General features: G+C 37.9%; 1 long non-coding RNA gene and 1 other non-coding gene across 3 annotated transcripts; both read left to right on the top strand.

Annotated features, from left to right (window-relative positions):
* Positions 1 to 1,527: 1,527 nt before the first annotated feature.
* Positions 1,528 to 5,697, top strand: LOC107785949 (uncharacterized). Of its 2 annotated transcripts, none has more exons than XR_012698817.1 (4): positions 1,528 to 1,691; positions 2,670 to 2,721; positions 3,242 to 5,407; positions 5,494 to 5,697. It is a non-coding gene; the product is annotated as an uncharacterized LOC107785949 (long non-coding RNA). The 2 variants fall into 2 exon arrangements; XR_001648020.2 differs by having other exon boundaries at positions 1,529 to 1,691; positions 3,269 to 5,407.
* Positions 5,698 to 21,325: 15,628 nt separating this feature from the next.
* TRNAS-AGA (transfer RNA serine (anticodon AGA)) lies at positions 21,326 to 21,407 on the top strand. The gene has a single exon. It is a non-coding gene; the product is annotated as a tRNA-Ser (tRNA).
* Positions 21,408 to 21,698: the final 291 nt, after the last annotated feature.

Here is a 21,698-nt window from a genome sequence, read left to right as displayed (position 1 = left end):
CTATACGGTGCCATGGAGACAACCAGATCACAATTCTCACGATGCACGTCCGTCACTTGGCATTTGCGTCACCTCAATACCAATCACACAACACATAATTAGGGGTTTCAAACCCTCATAACAAAGTTTGAAAGTGTTACTTACCTCAATTCGGGCTAAATTCTACTCCAAAATGCCCTTGCCTCTCAAATCCGTCTCCCAACATCCCGAATCTAGCCACAAGTAGTACACCATAATCAATATAGGCTAAAGGAATTAATTTCACAATAAAAATACAAAATTATAGCCAAAATCTGAAATCAGCCCAAACCCGGTCCCCCGGGCCCACGTCTCGAAATCCGACAAAAGTCACAAAATCCGAAAGCTTATTCACTCACGAGTCTAACCATACAAAATTCATCAAAATCCGACACCATTTGGTCATCCAAATCCCCAAAATCCACTCTCCAATTTTCAAGCCCTAAATCCCCAAATTTTACTTTAAAATCTCGCTAATTAGGTGGAAAAATCAGTGGGAAACAAGATTTATGATCTAAAACGAGTATAAGAAGCTTACTTCAATAACTCCCTTGAAAATCTTATCCAAAATCGCCTAAGTCCAAGTCCAAAATGTTGAAATAAGACTAAAATCGCGAACCCTTGTTTATAAACCTTCTGCCCAGGTATTTCACACCTGCGGCTACAAGACCGCATCTGTGCCTATCGCAGGTGTGGAAAACCCATTGCACCTGCGGCTCAACCTCGTATCTGCGCACGTCTCTGCACTTCTGCACACGCCGCACCTACGCCCTTCAGCCCACTTCTGTGACCATCGCAGGTACGAGAAAGTCTTCGCACCTGCGACCTCTTCCCAACTCTTCCTTGGTCGCTTCTGCGATTCATTCCATGCTTCTGCGTGCGCACACCTGCGGTGCCCACTCCGCAGGTGCGATTATACCAGTAGCACCAGCACTTCAGCTGCTTCATCAACTCAAAAATCAATTCATTAACCACCCGAAATCAACCCGATGGCGCCGGGACCTCAACCAAACATACCAACAAATCTTATAACATCATACGAACTTAATCGAATCTTCAAATCACCTCCAATAACATCGAAAATACGAATTACACACGGATTCAAGCCTAAGAAACTTCAAAATTTTCAAATTTTACAAACAACGCCGAAACCTATCAAATCACGTCCGATTGACCTCAAATTTTGCACACAAGTCATAAATGACCCCACGAACCTACTGTAACTTTCGGAATCGGAATCTGACCCCCGATATCAAAAAGTCAACCCTAAAACTTCCCAAAAATTCGACTTTCCCCATTTCAAGCCTAATTCCACTACAAAACTCCAAATAATTTTTCGGATACGCTCCTAAGTCCAAAATCACTATACGGAACTACTGGAATCATCAGAATTCGAATCCGGGATCGTTTACACATAGATCGATCCGGGATCGTTTACACAGAATTCTATTTAAGAGACTAAGTATCTCAATTCACTAAGTATAAAGTATAAATGGAGCAGTAAATAGGAACAATGCTAGAACTCTCGAAACGACCGGCTTTGTCGTTACACGTGGGTACAAATACATTCACCCATAATAAGCCGCAAGATAGAGCAGATGCCTCCCCCTCTCTCTCCCATCATCGTCGGCGCTTAACTCATCTTTCTCACCACCACCAGCCACCATCACTAGGTAATTATCTCTACTCTATAGATCTCTCTCTCTCTCTGTTCCTCTTGATTTTGATTTTGATGACCCTTGTGCTCGTGAAATGCAAAGCTGAAGTGCGTAAACATTGATTTTCTGTTTGTAGTGAGTGCAGAAGAAGGCCGCCCTTCTGTATATTCTTATTCCAATTAGATTAAATATAGGTTTCATTGGTCATGGGTTAGGGTTTCTTTACTAGTCAAAATCCATTGCTCTTTTGTTGTTTCTTTGTACTTTTGGCCTACTTTGTTCTTCTTCCTTTGCTTGTAGGTCTCATAGGTCTCAACACTTTCACTTTTCTCCAATATCTATAGTAGAAAGGTTCAATCTAGACTTACCCTACTCTAATTTTATGCATAAAATTGATGCAAATATGAGAAGTAGGTAAAGTTTGAGATATATTTTGGGGAATTTGGTTTCTGGAAATATGAAGATTTCATTTGGTAATTGGATTCCCAATATGGGTAAGTTTCTTAAAGTTTGTTGAGGGCGGACCCTTTTGATGTAAAATCAAATTGATATGCATTTAAATTGCTTCTCATGAGTGCAATTTTATTACAAATAATTTCATTCACAATGGGTGAAGGAGAATTCACAATATAGGGATGTTTTTTAAGACTTCATACTTCGCTGTCTTGTGCCATCCTCTAAAAAAGTAAGTTCTCCCTTTTTATTGATAATGAGTTTTTGGATTAATGTCTAGTTCATTATTATATCTTTGAGGTGAAAATTTATTCTTGTATTGTTCCTAATATAATCAGGTTACTACATCTGATAAAAGATGTCCAAATATCTGCAGTAATGCAACTTGATTTAGGTTTGAGAGAATAGATCCTAACCAATATATTTTTTAAGCTATTTGATCTAGTTCTTTGTATTGTTCGTTAGACATGAATTGTTGACAGACTAGTTTTTCTTCACTTACTAACTCATGATAATTGAATATTTACCTTGTTTGAACAGAAACATTCATGGTTGTCTTCTCGAGTGCTCTCATATAAAGAAGAATTAGAAGGTAATTTCATATTCTGTTCTTAAATATTGAAGGTTGAAACCATATTACTCTATTTTTTATTGAAAAGTTATTCTAGTAATTGAAGTTATTCTATCCGTCTTGTTTTGTTTATGCGCCTGCGACTACCCTTTCAAGATATATAGAGATATGCATGTATCTATATCATTCTGTAATAATAATCTTGGATTCTTATCTTCATGGCATAACACTTCAATTTACTTATTAAACTATTTAGTTGGTATCTTATATGCATAACATCGACATTCGTCATTTATCAAGCCAAAACTTGTAAGGTATCTTATGTCCAAACTGTTAGTGCAAGTTATTTGATATATTCATCGTTTGCATCAATTCTCTTGAGATAGAAGATGTTTTTTCAACTATATTATGTTCAAATGGTTGGTGTAAGTAATTTGATTGCATGTATACCAACTTTGCTTTACATCAAATTCCATTTTCTGACATTCATCTAGCTAGTTCAGTTCCAAAGTTATCTAATTTTCTTTTATTTTGAAAAAAGGTAAAGAAAATGATTTCGTGAGTGTAGGTGATGTCATGAGATGATTATTTTATGGATTTTGCATTTCTAGCTGCTGAACTGTCCAAACTTCAAATTCAGGTACTAGTCTTTAGTCAACTGGTTATTAAGCTTATGTACAAATTTAAAGTTGTTAGGAGTGGATGACTGGACTTATATGCCATATGTTTATTGAAAGTTACCTCTTCCATGGTAAGTTATATGAATTCTAGTATTTATAAAAGCTTAAATATACTTCACTGTGTTTACTTTGTCAATTAATATATTAAAAAATTTAAAAGGAGAAAGAAAGTATATTCTTACACATAATTGAAAATTTCAAGCAGTCTTCTAATGCTAAAAATATTGAAGTTTTTACTGGAACAAAGCCTACTTATTAGTATGCCTTACTGTAATGTGCCGCTAAGGAAAATGAATCTTGAAATCGATGGCGTTTACTGCATTGAAGAGTGGAATTTATATGTAATTTTTTATCAGAAAGTTGCTGACTTAGTTGAATTACTTGCTCCTTCTCTGAACCTTTTTGATTAAAGGTTGTTCAAAGTACAGAATAGTTGGGCTTTAAACTCATAAATTGGCTTTGTAGCTATAATCTAAACTTGTATTGTAATTTTCTACTGCTATCACTTTCATGTAGTCTATCAATGCCTAGAGGAAAAAAAATAAAGCTTGTCTCAATGAAACTAGCATATTTAAGTTTCACACTATGGTATGTTCACGAGGAATAAACCACTCACTACTGCCTCTTGTTTGATGTTTCAATGAAGTGGTTTTAAGTGGATCTAAAATATTTCATGTGTTTACTTTAACTGTTAGGAGCATTCTAGGAGTGAAATTAAGTATTCTACTAAATTAAAATGTTTAGTATCTTAATTCTATATTCTAGAAAACTTTTGCCATTAATCCGCTGAAGGAGTCTCGTTGGGGTAGGCACTGAGTATGGATCCAACATTGACATGCTTTAGTAGGCTAGTCAGACAGGTTTTTGGCGCATTGGAACACAATCTGAAGTATATATTGTACTGGAGGTGAGAGATAATATATCTGATGAACTGAATGGCGGGCTATCAAATTTGTTAATTTGCGGGCTATGGAGCTTGTGGGTTTACGAAACAAGGGTCTGAAAAGCAAGTGGGGTGACCAAGCTGGGGAAGAAAGATTGGATTAATTACTTATTCAAGCTGTGTACTATTTATTTTACGGTGTCGAAACTCTAAAGTTAAGAATTTTGTCATTTTTATTTGTGGATGTAATGAAATATTATTTTTTTAGAATGAGTAAAAGTTGTGTGTTTATTTTATCATTTTAGGCCATAGCAAATGCTGTTAAGCTTTTACTGGCAATAAATTGGATATATGTTAACCATAACAAAAGATGTTAATAAAAGAAGTCACCATTACGGCAGTAAGTTGTCTTTACCGACAATAACAATTGCCCCTGAATGTATGAACTAAGATATTCCTTAACAGCTTTTAGTGGCCACTTCAATTGCCGGCGGATAATTGTCGTTAATTGTCACACCTTTTAGCGGCAATAGTTTGGGTCTTTACCAGCTTTCTTATTTATAGCCTCGGCATGTTTAGGCATGATTTTAGAGGCATGGACTTCTTCATTTCTTTCTTATTTAGATTTTCTTATATATATATATATATATATATATCAATTTTTATTAACTGAAATATAGCATATGTAACTTGATATCACTTTTCTCAGATTTTTCAAGGTTTCCTTGTTAGGTCTCTTCCGTTTGGTAGGAGACCATATCTTTCAAATGAGCCAAAAGAGTGCCTATATTGGCATGGAATTTGCCATCCCCCTCATAGGCTGCTATTCAATGCTCTCATGGCCTTCTGAGTGGATTGAAGAATCATACGCCGAAGAGATTAGAGCGTTAGGCGCATGATGGGAGACGAGCATATCTTTGCTCATGTCCCTATCATCAATCCAGTCGTTTTGATGCTCATTTGTGAAGGCTTGAATATTCATGCCATTTGCTGCTCTAACACTGGGGATGTGCTTCTCAATTTATAATTTTTTGCTCGAGAGAGAAAAGAAAGATGGCGAAGGAGTTGAGGAAGACCTCTTCAAACAACAATAGTTATGGAAGAGGGTTCTTCCAAAAGATGGCAATGTTGAAGCCGTGTAGCTGTAAGTTATTTTTTCACTATAAAACTGTGATTTACATTGATTGTTCTTATGTATTCCTTAGATTTTGGGTATATGTTCTTTTCAAGGATGGCAGCGACACTCTATGTATGTGGCAGATCGAGAGCTTAATTCTGCAGAATAACCAACTGATGGCTTTAGGGAGGTTTCAAGTAACACATTGCTACAGGGAAGCAAACTTTTATTTGATTCCTTGCTAATGTAGACGTAGTTGAAAGACATGAGATATTCTTTACATTGATCTACGCTTATCTATCTTGTTTATTCTTTAACGTCGTGTCAGAGTTTCAACGAGAGCTCTAATCTTTATAGCGTGGTTCTAAGTTCTCGATAGGCTAATGGTTATTAGATCTACATGTTTACATCTTATATGTTATCTTTCAAGCATGTATAAAACTGTCTGATGACACAGAGAGATGGAAATAGCACAAATTGGAGTGTTAATTGAATTAGATAGTAGCAAATTGAATTTTTTTCTTATTTATTTGATTGAATATATTAACTTAAATTTTATGTTTGCATTATGCACATGTTATCATTGCTGAAAAACTGTATGCATAAACAATGACTAAACCCATGGATGCTTTCGGAGGAAAAAGAATGCACATGATTCATTTGTTAATTTATTTAAGGAGTAAAATCTCATATTTACTTCATGGTTGTAAAAAAAACTCATCAAGTAACATATGCACACAAATTCGCTTAATATAAAATTCGTATAAGATTTATTTCCTTTGAAATATATACATGCCCTAGCCGTGGAGTATGAATTAATATAGGTTTTAATCTTTTTTCTTTCCCAAATTAGTTGCTGGAAAAATATGAGACAGATCAAAACTGGTATCACGAAAATATTTGGATTGACAAGAATCATGATGATACCACCCGTATCCTTTGTCGTATGGCATTGGTAAGTTTCAAACCCCGCATCATTATCATACACCATAAACTTACCTCCGTCGTTAGTGCTTTCCAACGATCGTGGTAGGGAATATCAAAATGAATACTGATTACCAAGAATTGTAACAAAAAGTGGATACGGTTGCTAAAAAACCATTATCAACAGAAATTGACGAGTTCTTAACTTTAATCAATGAATTTGGTAACGAACCAAAATCAAGTTTAAATTTGACAAGGAAAGTCTTTATGTTGGACAAGTGATTCACCATAATATGTTTTTCCATTTCCTAGCACGACAGTTGCTACTGTCATTCTATCATGGGTGATAACGCCAACTGTAAGAATACAAGGTATCTCGTTAGACAATGTAGCATTATTTGGACCATGGTTATCGGCAAATGTGGTCACGATAATACCATTCGGAATCGCAACAAAAGCACCAATAGAAATATATATTATCATAAAAGAATTTCACATTAGTAAATAATTAGTCATCTCTATCAAGCGACTTTGATTTTCTTTCCTATTTAATTGGAATCTAATAAACTAAATTTTATACTAGCATTATGCACATATTATCATTAATAAAATAATATGCGCAAAAGTAATACCTCACCCTAGAAGTGTTGTTAAATCGAAAAAGATGCACATAACATGCACATGACTCATTTGTTAACTTCTTTAAGGACTAAAATCTAATATTTACTTTATTGTTGTGAAAACAACTCATCAAGTAACATTAATCTCTCTAGCATGCACATAAATTCTCTTAATATAATATTCGTAATAAGATTTATTTACTTTGAAATATATCCATGCCCTAGTTGTGGAGGATGAGTTAATGTTGGTTTAATCATTTCTCCTTTAGCTTGTGCCAAATTAGTTGCTGGAAATATGAGTGTTCAAGGTTAATATTATCCAACTAACCATTATTATCATTTGCTATGTTGTGAAATAGGAAATAATTAAAATCTTTTGTGCTTCATATTGCATGTCACACTTAAACAAGTTATAATCTTGCAGGTGATTCACATTATATTGAGAGATTAATGTTGGTAAGGCACCAAAGTGGATTTCCCTTGCTTATAACTCCATGGTGCTATGGGGAAGTAGTAGCACGAAAGCAGTAAACATGGCAGCATCTCACAACTTCCGTTATGGTTGGAGATAGTCATTTGCTAGTAGCAAGTTTTTGGCTTTCCCACTACTTGTATTGTCTTTCTTTCTTAGTGAGATCATGTGGTTTCTCACTAAGAAAGGCGTATGGAGGATGCAATAGCGTCCCTTAAGATTGTCACGGCCCGAAATTTTTCACTGACGGGACTGTGATGGCGCCTAACATTTCACTTGCTAGGCAAGCCAACATTAGAGAATCATTAAATCAATTTCCTATTTCTATTCAGTAATTAATAATAATTAACTAAGATAAAATATAATAAGTGCGGAATATCATAAAACTGTATTAATTACTACCACCCGGATTTGGAGTCATAATTCACGAGCATTCTAGAATTTGCTACAAGTAATAGTCTGGAAGAAATACAACTGTCTGAATAAAAGAAAACAACAGTGACATAAAAGTAGACGGGGACTTCAAGGTCTGTGAACGCCGACAGATCTACCTTGAGTCTCCGGACAGCGGACCAATAACAAAATTTCGATCAACCTGAGCCGGTATCAAAGTCTGCACAGAAAGTGTAGAGTGCAGCATCAGTACAACCGACCCCATGTACTGGTAAGTGTCGAGCCTAACCTCGACGAAGTAGTGACGAAGCTAGGACAATATACCCACATATAATCTGAACAGTATAATCATGCTAGTGGCAACAACAGAAAATAAAGAAATAATGCAGAATAAAGGGAAGGGAACATAGAGTGGGGTAATACAACATAAAGAGTGAGAATAATGAAAAGACAGAATTAAACCGGAAATCCTTAAATGAATTGAGCAATTAAAACAACAGGGAAAAACTGCACGGCATCACCCTTCGTGCTTTTACTCTCAACCTCACCAAATAACAAATAAGACTGCACGGCATCACCCTTCGTGCTTTCACTCTCTTCCTCACAATATAAATAATTCATGCACGGCATCACCCTTCGTTCTTTACACTCTTCCTCACAATATAATTAAATTATGCACGGCATCACCCTTCGTGCTTTACACTCTTCCTCACAATTCACAGAATCAATAACAATGGATAGAGGGAAGTTTTACAAAGAAATCAATATTTCATCAATGATTACTTTCACAATTTAGCATCTCAATCTCGAATCAATAGTCACAATTTTATCAACCTTGGTGGAACCGGATACAAGTCTCCCAACATTTCAAAAACAACAATAAGCATGGATAACAAGATTTATAACTAGAAATTTGCAAGAATGGAATTTCACTCGCATGCTATGACTCGACCACAAAGCATAGATGCTATGACTCGACCACAACGCATAGATTCTCGTCACCTCAACTATACATCGTATTCAATAATAAAACACGTAGCAAATACTCACACAATACCTATTCCCTCAAGCCAAAGTTAGACACAATACTTATCTCGCTCCGAAGGCCACTTAATTCTCAATCATAACTTTTCCTTTAGAATTCACCTCCAAACCACTCGTATCTATTCAAAAATGACTCAATGATATCAAATATTGCTAAAGGAATCAACTATATTTCATAAATTAAAGTTTCCAATTTTTTCTCCAAAAGTCAAAAAAATCGACCCCGGGCCCGCTTGGTCAAAACTCGAGGTTCACACCAAAATTCTTTTACCCATTCATCCCCGAGCCCGAATATATAATTGGTTTTGGAATCCGACCCTAAATTGAGGTCTAAATCCCCAAATTCCCGAAATCCCTAGTTTCTACCCTAACCCCTAATTCTACCATGAAAACTCTAGATTTTTGGTTGCAAATTCAACAAATGTAATGGATAATTGAAAGAAAATGGTTTAGAATCACTTACCAACAATTTGGGGAACAAATGACTCTTGAAAAATCGCCTCACCATTTGGTTTTTGAGAAAAATGAGTTTTTGGCTAAAATTCCGTTTTTGGATTCTGTTAAGTGCTGGGCAACATTGTTCATCGCATTCGCGAGAGCACTGTCACGTTCGCGAGAGCACTGTCGCGTTCACGAAGGGTACTGGCTGTCAAGCCTTCGATTTCGCGAGACCCAGCTCGCGTTCGCGATGATTACTCCCACCCGGCCTTCGCGTTCGAGAGGCATGGCTCGCGTTCGCGATGAAGGAACGACCAACCACTCCCCAGGTCCCCACATGCTTCGCATTCGCATTGAGCCGGTCGCGTTCGCGAAGGGTAAGTCCCCCATCACTTCGCGTTCGCGAAGAAGAAAACTTCAGCTGCCCAGTTTACTCTTCGCGTTCGTGAGAGTACCTTCACAAACGCGAAGAAGGACATGCCAGAACACAGACTCTGCAGAAAAACCAGATTTCCAAAGTCCAAAACATCCCGTGACCTATCCGAAATTCACCCGAGCCCTCGACGCTCCAAACCAAACATGCACACAAGTCTAAAAATATCATACAAACTTGCTCGCGCGATCAAATCGCCAAAATAACACCTAGAACAACGAATTTAGCACCAAATCGAATGAAATTCTCAAGAACACTTTAAAATTACTATTTTCTCAACCGAAGGTCCGAATCACGTCAAACCAACTCCGTTTCTCACCACATTTCTCATATAGGTCTTAAATATCATAATGAATCTGTACCAGGCTCCGGAACCAAAATACGGACCCGGTACTAACAATGCCAACATCTTAAAAATAATTAATTTTCAGACTTTTAATTTACATCAAAAATTCATAATTTGAGTTAGGAACCTCCAAATTTGATTTCGGGCATACGCCCAAGTCCCATAATTCGAACGAACCCACCGGGACCGTCAAAACATGGATCCGAGCTCGTTTACGAAAACTATTGATCGAAGTTAACTAAAATCAACTTTTAAGGCAAAAATTCTTATTTTTATTAGTTTTCAACATAAAAGCTTTCCGAAAACCTGCCCGGACGGCGCACACAAATTGAGGAGGGTAAAAATGAGATCTTTAAGGCTTAAGAGTGTAGATTCGAGTTCTAAAATATAAGATGACCTTTTGGGTCATTACATTCTCTACCTCTAAAATAATCGTTCGTCCTCGAACGAAAATAGAAAAGTACCTGGGCTGGTGAAAAGGTGGGGATATCTACTCCGCATATCGGACTCGGACTCCCAAGTAGCTTCCTCAATAGGCTGACCTCTCCGCTGCACTCGAACTGAAGGGTAACTCTTTGATCTCAACTGGCGAACTTGCCGGGCTAAAATTGCCACCAGTTCCTCCTCGTAAGTCAAATCCTTGTCCAGCTGGACAGCTGAAATCTAACACATGGGACGGATCGCTGTGATACTTTCGAAGCATGGAAACATGGAATACCGGATGAACAGCTGCTAAACTAGGTGGCAACGCACGCCTGTAAGCCACATCTCCCATTCTCTCCAGAATCTCAAAAGGTCCGATATACCTAGGGCTCAACTTGCCCTTCTTTCCGAACCTCATTACACCCTTCATGGGTGATACCCTAAGTAACACTCTCTCTCCGACCATGAATGCAACATCACGAACTCTACGGTCGGCATAACTCTTCTGTCTGGACTAAGATGTGCGAAGTCGATCTTGAATAATCTTGACCTTATCCAAGGCATCCTGTACTAAGTCTGTGCCTAAGGCAACTGGCGACCGACACCGCCTACCATATAACGCCTTATAGGAAGCCACCTGAATGCTCGACTGGTAGCTGTTGTTGTAGGCAAACTCCGCTAATAGCAAGAACTGATCCGAAGAACCTCCAAAGTCAATAACACAGGCGCAGAGCATATCCTCCAAGATATGAATAGTACGCTCGGTCTGTCCGTCCGTCTGAGGATGGAATGTTGTGCTCAACTCAACCCACGTACCTAACTCACGCTGAACTGCCCTCCAAAAGTGCGAAGTAAACTGCGTACCTCGATCAGAAATGATAGACACGGGAACACCTTGAAGGCGGACAATCTCATGAATGTAAGTTTCAGCTAACCTCACTGAAGAATAGTTAACTGCCACTGGAATGAAATGTGCTGACTTGGTCAACCTCTTGACAATGACCCAAACTGCGTCAAATTTTCTCTGAGTCCGTAAGAGCCCAATAACAAAATCCATAGTGATACGCTCCCACTTCCACTCAGGAATTTCTAACTTCTGAAGCAAACCACTAGGTCTCTGATGTTCGTACTTAACTTGCTGACAATTCAAACACTGAGCTACATATGCAACTATATCCTTTTTTTATTCTCCTTCACCAATAATGTTGCCGCAAATCCTGATACATTTTGGCGGTACCTGGATGAATAGAATACCTGGAACTGTGTGTCTCTTCAAGAATTAATTCACGAAGTCCATCCACATTAGGCACACAAATACGACCTTGCATTCGCAGAACCCCATCTTCCCCCACAATAACCCGTTTGGCATCACCGTGCCGCACCGTGTCCTTAAGGACAAGTAATTGAAGATCATCATATTGCCTCTCTCTGATGCGCTCATATAAGGAAGACCGAGCGACTGTGCAAGCTAGAACCCGACTGGGTTCCGAAACATCTAACCTCACGAACTGATTAGCCAAAGTCTGAACATATGCAGCTAATGGCCTCTCACCAACCGGAATATACACAAGATTGCCCATACTCACAGCCTTTCTACTCAAAGCATCGGCCACCGCATTGGCCTTTCTGGGGTGATACAAAATGGTGATATCATAGTCTTTCAACAACTCCAACCATCCTCTCTGCCTCAAATTAAGATCTTTTTGTTTGAACAGGTACTGAAGGCAACGATGATCAGTAAATACCTCACACAAAACACGTAGAGGTAATGCCTCTAAATCTTCTGCGCATGAACAATGGCTGCCAGTTCTAAGTCATGAACATGATAATTCTTCTCGTGAACTTTCAATTGTCGCGACACATATGCAATTACCTTGCCATCTTGCATTAGTACTGCACCAAGTCCAATGTGAGAGAAGTCACAATGTACCGTATACGATCCTGAACCTGTGGGTAATACCAACACTAGCGTTGTAGTCAAAGCGGTCTTGAGCTTCTGAAAGCTCAACTCACACTCGTTTGACCATCTAAATGGGGCACCCTTCTGGGTCAATCTGGTCTTAATAGTTGTTCATAATCAATTACAGAATCGGCAATTAACTTCATGTTAACAAAAATCTCATTTCAAACCTTCAGAATACTAATAACGAGATGCGAGGCATGAAGACCTCATAATTTGTTTTTACCCGAATTAACAAGTCACATTTAACGCCACCTGGGTGGGCACCTACCTCGTAGGTTACAACTCAATATTACAACACGAATTTGGCAAGTATGCACAGAGAATTTCATACAGAATTTTTTCAAATAAGCCTAGCAAGAATGACTCCCTATTAGTACTATAGTATAAATTTAATTTTCACAAGGGAGAATTTAAACACAAGAATTTTTTTATCACAAGGATCCCGTCCTTATATAACTTCCACCGCAGCTCATAGCCTGGTTTAAACATATCAATTTATTTTAAAAATACGAGGACCTCGGCCTCAGTTCTGAATCACTAGTAATATGCACATCTTGCCAATCGGAACTTTCCATTTTCTCCTTTTACATAACTTTCATTAAACAAAATCACAACACATAATGAACCCCACACCGGTAGGGAATATAATTCACAATTTGTAAATAATTATCCGAAAATATATCAAAACATACCGAAATAAGTACCAGAAAGGCACCTTTAGCCTCACAGATCTTATTAGAGTCCATCATGGAATGATAGGTGTAGTTATCTCCATAAAACCTCCCTATAGAAGCAGACACATAAGTAGATTATAGAATTACGAAGCTCACTCATAAGTGGAGTATAATAGGGGGACTCGTCTTGATACTCAGAACCGAATCAAGTTAAGGAAATTATTTCTTTATTTTAAATCGAGGTCGTACCTATAATGACACCATCTGCTGTAGCGACCTCCACCATACCATAAAATAAATATAACAATGGCTGGGTCTCTACCTATAGGACGCCTTCTACCCGCTTGTCCTCCACCCTTAACTGGTCGTATGGGTGGAGTAGTAACTGCAATGGGGCATATAGCCTGAGTGCTTTGATGAAATATGCCTCTCCCAAGTTTGGGACAATTGAGCATGATGTGCCTAGTATCACCACATTCATAACAACCCATTTGCGGGTTTGGCTGTTCATACTGAGTCTGTGCCAGCTAACTAGAATAACCATTGTAGGACACTTATGCCAGTGGTGCATTAAAAGAACTTACTGGAGTACCTCGATTAGTTTGATGTGTGAACTGGGCTGGCCGACTACCCGAGCCACCGCCATAATGATTTATACTCGCAGAGTAGAATCCACTGAATCTCCCAAAACCTCGAGACATCTTGGTATCCTTAGTTTCCTTTTTCCTCACCCCGAACACGTTCTAATATCTTGGCAATTTCTACCACTAGTGAAAATGAAGTATCAGCCTGTAGCTTCCGAGTCATACAAAATTTTATGATCATAATTAAGTCCTTTAATGAGTCTGTGGACTCGCTCTCTGGCTGTAGGAAGCAAAGTAGGAATATGACATGCTAACTTATTGAACCCGATGGCATATTATGAAACCGTCATGGTGACCTGACGCAATCGTTCAAACCCTATGCGCCATGCATTACGGAGAGTCCGGGAAACAAACTCTTTCAAAAGTATTTCTGAGAACCGAGCCAAGTGGGCGGTGTTGTATTGGTTGGTCTGCCCTCTTCATAGGCTTGCCACAGACACCTGTGGAGAATTATCTCTCCCAAGGCCAATTTCTTCTTTTGTTATGCTGACTCAACACTGTTGAGCTGATCCATTTCTTAACATACTCTTCGATTCTTCTTTCGATTAAACTTTACCCCTATTTATATACAATGATCACAAAAGTAGAGTTCGATACAGACAATTCTTAGTCCAGAATCTCGTCAACCACTGTTCTTCCTCCGAAGCACCCCAAAATCCGCAACCGTGACGTTCACGCTGAGTAGACCTTCTGTAAATTTAATATTGTTTCTCTAACTCCTTTGGTACTAAAGTATAAGATTATTACGGAGGCGGACATACCGCAAGTCCCAACCTTATCCTCTATAAAACCTCATGCCTTAAACATGTGTAAATTTTTGGGGAACCTTTCAGTATCACTTATATACATTTCAGGCCAAAATTGATATAACACATGACCCCGCAATCCATTCATTGATAGTGGACTCCCCCACTCGGTGCGAAGTCATAGTTCACCATGTCCGATGGTCCACAATACTAACCTTCACAACTCGTATAAATCAACCAGATGCCAAGGTACGTTGTACCTCCCCACATTATTCACTGGGTGATCTCTTTATATGTCCGCATCTTCAGTCGGAATCACACGTTGAGGCATTGTTTGAGCATCTCTGGCTCCCTCGTAGTTCATCTGCGGCATCACGAACCATCGACGCACAACTGATACCAAGTGCGCAATGTCATACACGAGTGGCTACAAAGGAATACGAGATATAGGTTTCAAGCAAAAATCAATGCCGCACGATAAGGAATGAAAGAAGTGATATTGTTCCTAAACTTCATAGCCTCTGAGAGATAAGGACAGACATCTTCGTATCGATCCTTCAGACTCTACTAAGTTTGCTCTTGACTCGTGAGACCTATGTAATCTAGGGCTCTGATACTAACTGTCATGACCCAAAATTTTCCACCGACGGGACCATGATGGCGCCTAACATTTCACTTGCTAGGCAAGCCAACGATAGAAAATCAATAAACCAATTCCCTATTTCCATTCAGTAATTAACAATAATTAACTAAGATGAAACCGTGAAGGCGCCTAACATTTCACTTGCTAGGCAAGCCAATGTTAGAGAATCATTAAACCAATTCCCTATTTCCATTCAGTAATTAACAATAATTAACTAAGATGAAATATAATAAGTGCGAAATATCATAAAACTGTATTAATTACTACCACCCGGATCTGGAGTCATAATTTACGAGCATTTTAGAATTTTCTACAAGTAATCTTCTGGAAGAAATACAACTATCTGAATGAAAGAAAACAACAGTGACATAAAAGTAGACGGGGACTTCAAGGTCTGTGAACGCCGACAGATCTACCTTGAGTCTCCGGATAGCGGACCAATAACAAAATCTCGATCAACCTGAGCCGGTATCAAAGTCTGCACAGAAAGTGGAGAGTGCAACATCTCTATAACCGACCCCATGTACTGGTAAGTATCGAGCCTAACCTCGGCGAAGTAGTGACGAGGCCAGGACAATACACCCACATATAACCTGAACAGTATAATCATGCTAGTGGCAACAACAGAAAATAAAGAAATAACGCAGAATAATGGGAAAGGAACATACAATGGAGGAATACAACATAAAGAGTGAGAATAATGAAAAGACAGAATTAAACCGGAAATCCTTAAACGAATTGAGCAATTAAAAAAATAGGAAAAAGCTGCACGGCATCACCCTTCGTGCTTTTACTCTCAAAATCACCAAATAACAAATAAGACTGCACGACATCACTCTTCGTGCTTTTACTCTCTTCCTCACAATATAAATAATTCATGCACGGCATCACCCTTCGTGCTTTACACTCTTCCTCACAATATAATTAAATTATGCACGGCATCACCCTTCGTGCTTTACACTCTTCCTCACAATATAATTAAATTATGCACGACATCACCCTTCGTGCTTTACACTCTTCCTCACAATATAATTAAATTATGCACGACATCACCCTTCGTGCTTTACACTCTTCCTCATAATTTAATTAAATTATGCACGACATCACTCTTCGTGCTTTACACTCTTCCTCATAATTCACAGAATTAATAACAACGGATAGAGGGAAGTTTCACAAAGAAATCAATATTTCATCAACGATTACTTTCACAATTTAACATCTCAACCTCGAATCAATATTCATAATTTTATCAACCTTGGTGGAACCGGATACAAGTTTCCCAACATTTCAACAATAACAATAAGCATGGATAACAAGATTTAAGACTACAAATTTACAAGAATGGAATTTCACTCGCATGCTATGACTCGACCACAAAGCATTGATTCTATGACTCGACCACAACGCATAGATACTCGTCACCTCAACTATACATCGTATTCAACAACAAAACACGTAGCAAATACTCACACAATACCTATTCCCTCAAGCCAAAGTTAGACACAACACTTACCTCGCTCCGAAGGCCACTTAATTCTCAATCACAACTTTTCCTTTACAATTCACCTCCAAACCACTCGTATCTATTCAAAAATTACTCAATGATATCAAATATTGCTAAAGGAATCAACAATATTTCATAAATTAAATTTTCCAAATTTTCCTCCAAAAGTCAAAAAAATCGACCCCGGGCCCACTTGGTCAAAACCCGAGGTTCGCACCAAAATCTTTTTACCCATTCATCCCCGAGCTCGAATATATAACTGGTTTTGGAATCCGACCCCAAATTAAGGTCTAAATTCCCAAATTCCCAAAACCCCTAGTTTCTACCCTAACCCCTAATTCTACCATGAAAACTCTAGATTTTTGGTTAAAAATTCAAGAAATATAATGGGTAATTGAAAAAAAATAGTTTAGAATCACTTACCAACAATTTGGGAAAATTGCCTCACCGTTTGGTTTTTGAGAAAAATGAGTTTTCGGCTAAAATCCCGTTTTTGGATTCTGTTAAGTGCTGTGCGATAGTGTTCATCACGTTCGCGAGAGCACTGTCGCATTCGCGAAGGGTATTGGCTGCCAAGCCTTCGCGTTCGTGAGACCCAGCTCACATTCGCGATGATTACTCCCCCCTGGCCTTCGCGTTCGCGAGGCATGGCTCGCGTTCGCGATGAAGGAACGACCAACCCCTCCCCAGGTCCCCACATGCTTCGCGTTCGCGTTGAGCCGGTCGCATTCGCGAAGGGTAAGTCCCCCATCACTTCGCGTTCGCGACCAGGCCTTCGCGTTCGCGAAGAAGAAAACTTCAGCTGCCCAGTTTACTCTTCGCGTTCGCGAGAGTACCTTCGCGAACGCAAAGAAGGACATGCCAGAACACAGACTCTGCAGAAAAATCAGATTTTCAAAGTCCAAAATATCCTGTGGCCTATCCGAAATTCACCCGAGCCCTCGAGGCTCCAAACCAAACATGCACATAAGTCTAAAAACATCATACAAACTTGCACGCACGATCAAATCGCCAAAATAATACCTAGAACAACGAATTTAGCACCAAATCGAATGAAATTCTCAAGAACACTTTAAAATTACTATTTTCTCAACCGAAGGTTCGAATCACGTCAAACCAACTCCGTTTCTCACCAAATTTCTCAGACAGATCTTAAATATCATAATGAACCTGTACCGGGCTCCGGAATAAAAATACGGACCCGGTACTAACAATGCCCAACATCAATCAATTCTTAAAAATAATTAATTTTCAGACTTTTAATTTTCATCAAAAATTCATAATTTGAGCTAGGAACCTCCGAATTCGATTCCGGACATACGCACATGTCTCATAATTCGATACGGACCTACCAGGACCGTCAAAATATGGATCCGAACCCGTTTACCAAAAATGTTGACCGAAATCAACTAAATTAACCTTTAAGGTAAAAATTCTTATTTTCATTAGTTTTCAACATAAAAATTTTTCGAAAATCTGCCCGGACTGTGTACGCAAATCGAGGAGGGTAAAAATAAGATTTTTAAAGCTTAAGAGTGCAGATTCACGTTCTAAAATATAAGATGACCTTTTGGGTTATCACAAAGATATTGAGAAAATGTTGAGCAGAAACAGAACTGCAGTTGTTGGCAGGCATGATGGAAAATGAAGGCAAGAGGAAAAGAAAGAAACTATCACACTCGCCCCTTTTACTGCTTAGCATAGTGGCTCAAAATTTCCAGCAAGTGTTGGTCTTAGACTCAATACTATGTTTTGGACCATTACTTCTGCAGTCAGCTAGATACACCTATAATGCCTCCTTCATCGCTCCGCTCATTGCCGGAGTTATTCGAGCTGGAGTTGCTGGACTCACTTATCCGATTTACAGCTTCTTCGGCCAGCGGAGGACTCTAGTCTCGGCATGTTTAGGCATGATTTTAGCACATGTACTTCTTCATTTCTTTCTTATTTATGTTTTTTTTTTAATATATATCAATCTTTATTAATTGAAATATAGCATATGTAACTTGATATCACTTTTCTCAGATTTTTCAAGGTTTCCTTGCTGGGTCTCTTCTGTTTGGTAGGAGACCATATCTTCCAACTGAGCCGAAAGAGTGCCTATGTTGGCATGGCATTTACCATCCCCCTCATAGGCTGCTATTCAATGTTCTCGTGGCCTTTTGAGTGGACTGAAGAATTATACGCCAAAGAGATTAGAGCGTTAGGCACATGCTGGGAGACGAGCATATCTTTGCTCATGTCCCTAATTATGAATCCAGTCATTTTGCTACTCCTTTGTGCTCTAAAGGCTTTGATATTCATGCCATTTGCTACTCTGATACCGGGAATGTACTTTTCAATTTATAAATTTTTTTGCCCGAGAGAGAAAAGAAAGATGACAAAGGAGTTGAGGAAGACCTCTTCAAACAACAGTGGTTTTGGAAGAGGTTTCTTCCAAAAGATGGCGATGTTGAAGCCGTATAGTTGTAAGTTATTTTTTTACTGTAAAACTATAATTTACATTGGTTGTTCTTATGTATTATTGAGATTTTGGGTATATGTTCTTTTATAGGATGGCAACGGCACTCTACGTATGTGGTAGACCGGGAGCTTAATTATGCAGAATAACCAACTAATGGCTTTAGGGAGGTTTTAAGCAACACATTGCTACGGGGATGCAAATTTTTAACCGATTCCTTGCTATTGTAGGCGTAGTTGAAAGACAAGATATTCTTTACATTGATCTACGCTCATCTATCTTGTTTATTCTTTAATGTCGTATCAGAGTTTGAACGAGATCTCTAATCTTTATAGTGTAGTTCTAAGTTCTCGATAGGCTAATGGTTATTAGATCTACACGTTTACGTCTTATATGTTATCTTTCAAGCATGTATTAAACTGTCTGATGACATAGAGAGATAGAAATAGTGCAAATTGGAGTGTTAATTGAATTAGATAGTAGCAAATTTAATTTTTTTCTTATTTATTTGATCGAATATATTAACCTAAATGTTATGTCAGCATTATGCACACGTTATTCTACTAAAAAACTTTATGCATAAAAAAGTCCTAAACCCATGGATGCTTTTGGAGGAAAAAAGAATGCACATGACGTGCACATGACTCATTTGTTAATTTATTTAAGAAGCAAAATCTTATATTTATTTCATGGTTGTAAAAACAAACTCATCAAAGTAACACATGCACACAAATTCTCTTAATATAATATTCGTATAAGAATTATTTCCTTTGAAATATATACATGCCCTAGCCGTGGAGGATGAATTAATATAGGTTTTAATCTTTTCTCCTTTCCAAATTAGTTGCTGGAAAAATATGAGACAAATCAAAAATGGTATCACGAAAATATTTGAATTGACAAGAATCATGATGATACCACTTGTATCCTTTATCGTATAGCCTTGGTAAGTTTCAAACCCCGCACCATTATCATACACCACAAGCTTACCTCTGCCGTTGGTGCACAACGATCATGGTAGACAATAGGCAGTCTCTTGATCGTGCATTATAGGGATTACCACAATAAAAATAAATAAAATTAATGATGATGATGATGATGATGATGATGATGATGATGATGATGATGATGATGATGATGATGATAATAATAATAATAATAATAATAATAATAATAATAATAATACGAGGAAAGTCTTTATGTTGGACAAGTGATTCACCACAATATGTTTTTCCATTTTCTAGCACGACAGTTGCTACTATCATTCTATCATGGGTGATAACGCCAACTGCAAGAATCCAAGGTATCTCGTTAGAAAATGTAGCATTATTTGCACCATGGTTATCAGTAAATGTGGTCACGATAATACCATTCTGAATAGCAACAAAAGCACCCGTAGAAATGTATATTATCATCATAAAAGAATTTCACATTAGTAAATATTTTGTTATCTCTATCAAGTGATTTTGATTTTCTCTCTTATTTAATTGGAATCTACTAAACTATTGTACAAAAAGCTTAAAAGTTTTCATATAAAAATGGTAAATTGGAATACGAAAAATCCCATGAGCTTTTTATAATAGAGATGAAGGAAAAACCCCTTATTAAATAGCCAACAGCCCTCCCTTTCAAATTATACAGCAGGGGAATTGCCATTATTATCAAATTAAGAGAGGGTGGAGTAGAGTTTTTCCTTTATGTAGTTTTACTACTTAAATCCCATAAGATTTTTACAATATAGATGATATACTAACGCCATGTAGATGAAACTGTATGTAATTTCACAAACAGTTGCAACCAACCATTTACCCAATTTGAAGAAAGAAAGAAAAAACAAAAAATCACCTTATAACTACACAGCAACACACATAAAATGAGCATCAAGAGAGAAGATTCAAAAGACAGAAAAGTTGGAGGGGAATTGCATAAATTGGAAAACCTGGATAAAGAGCCTAGACGCGTTCCTTTTTAGGGATATATGCGTCAAAAGACTTAGAACTGGGGAAACTACGGATTCCGCCTATATTAAAAAAACGTTGCAGTTTTTCCAAAATGCCCCTTACGACCCCAAGCTCCTCAACTGTCCCTTATATAAGAGGAGTATACCATGCTAACATCTCTATAGACAAAAGATAGACGTATTATCCAAAGAAATCAGGATTAGCTTTTACCAAATTTATATTATAAAATAGAAAAATCGATATTGAAAGAATAATAGTGGACGTGCCGGAGTGGTTATCGGGCATGACTAGAAATCATGTGGGCTTTGCCCGCGCAGGTTCGAATCCTGCCGTCCACGTTAAAGTTTTCATTTTCCTTTTTTGACTGGCATTTTTCCAACATCTTGCTCTTTGACCAGTTTGGGAGTTTTGTCTGTTAGAATTTTAAAAGTGGTCAACCAGGAGAAATATAGGGAACACTTTTGATTTTGCTACTGTGAGAAGATCTACATTAAAAGATAATTGGGGAGATTTGCAAATAATTAATGAGAATTTAAGTTATATACTCCACATGATTGACTTGATTGTGGTATTAATTTCATTAAACCATTTCCATAATAAAAAGAGTTACTCAACTTTGCTTAAGTATC

Source organism: Nicotiana tabacum, chromosome 14, assembly GCF_000715075.1.
Source record: "Nicotiana tabacum cultivar K326 chromosome 14, ASM71507v2, whole genome shotgun sequence".
Taxonomy (NCBI): domain Eukaryota; kingdom Viridiplantae; phylum Streptophyta; class Magnoliopsida; order Solanales; family Solanaceae; genus Nicotiana; species Nicotiana tabacum.
This window is presented reverse-complemented; position numbering and strand designations above follow the sequence as displayed.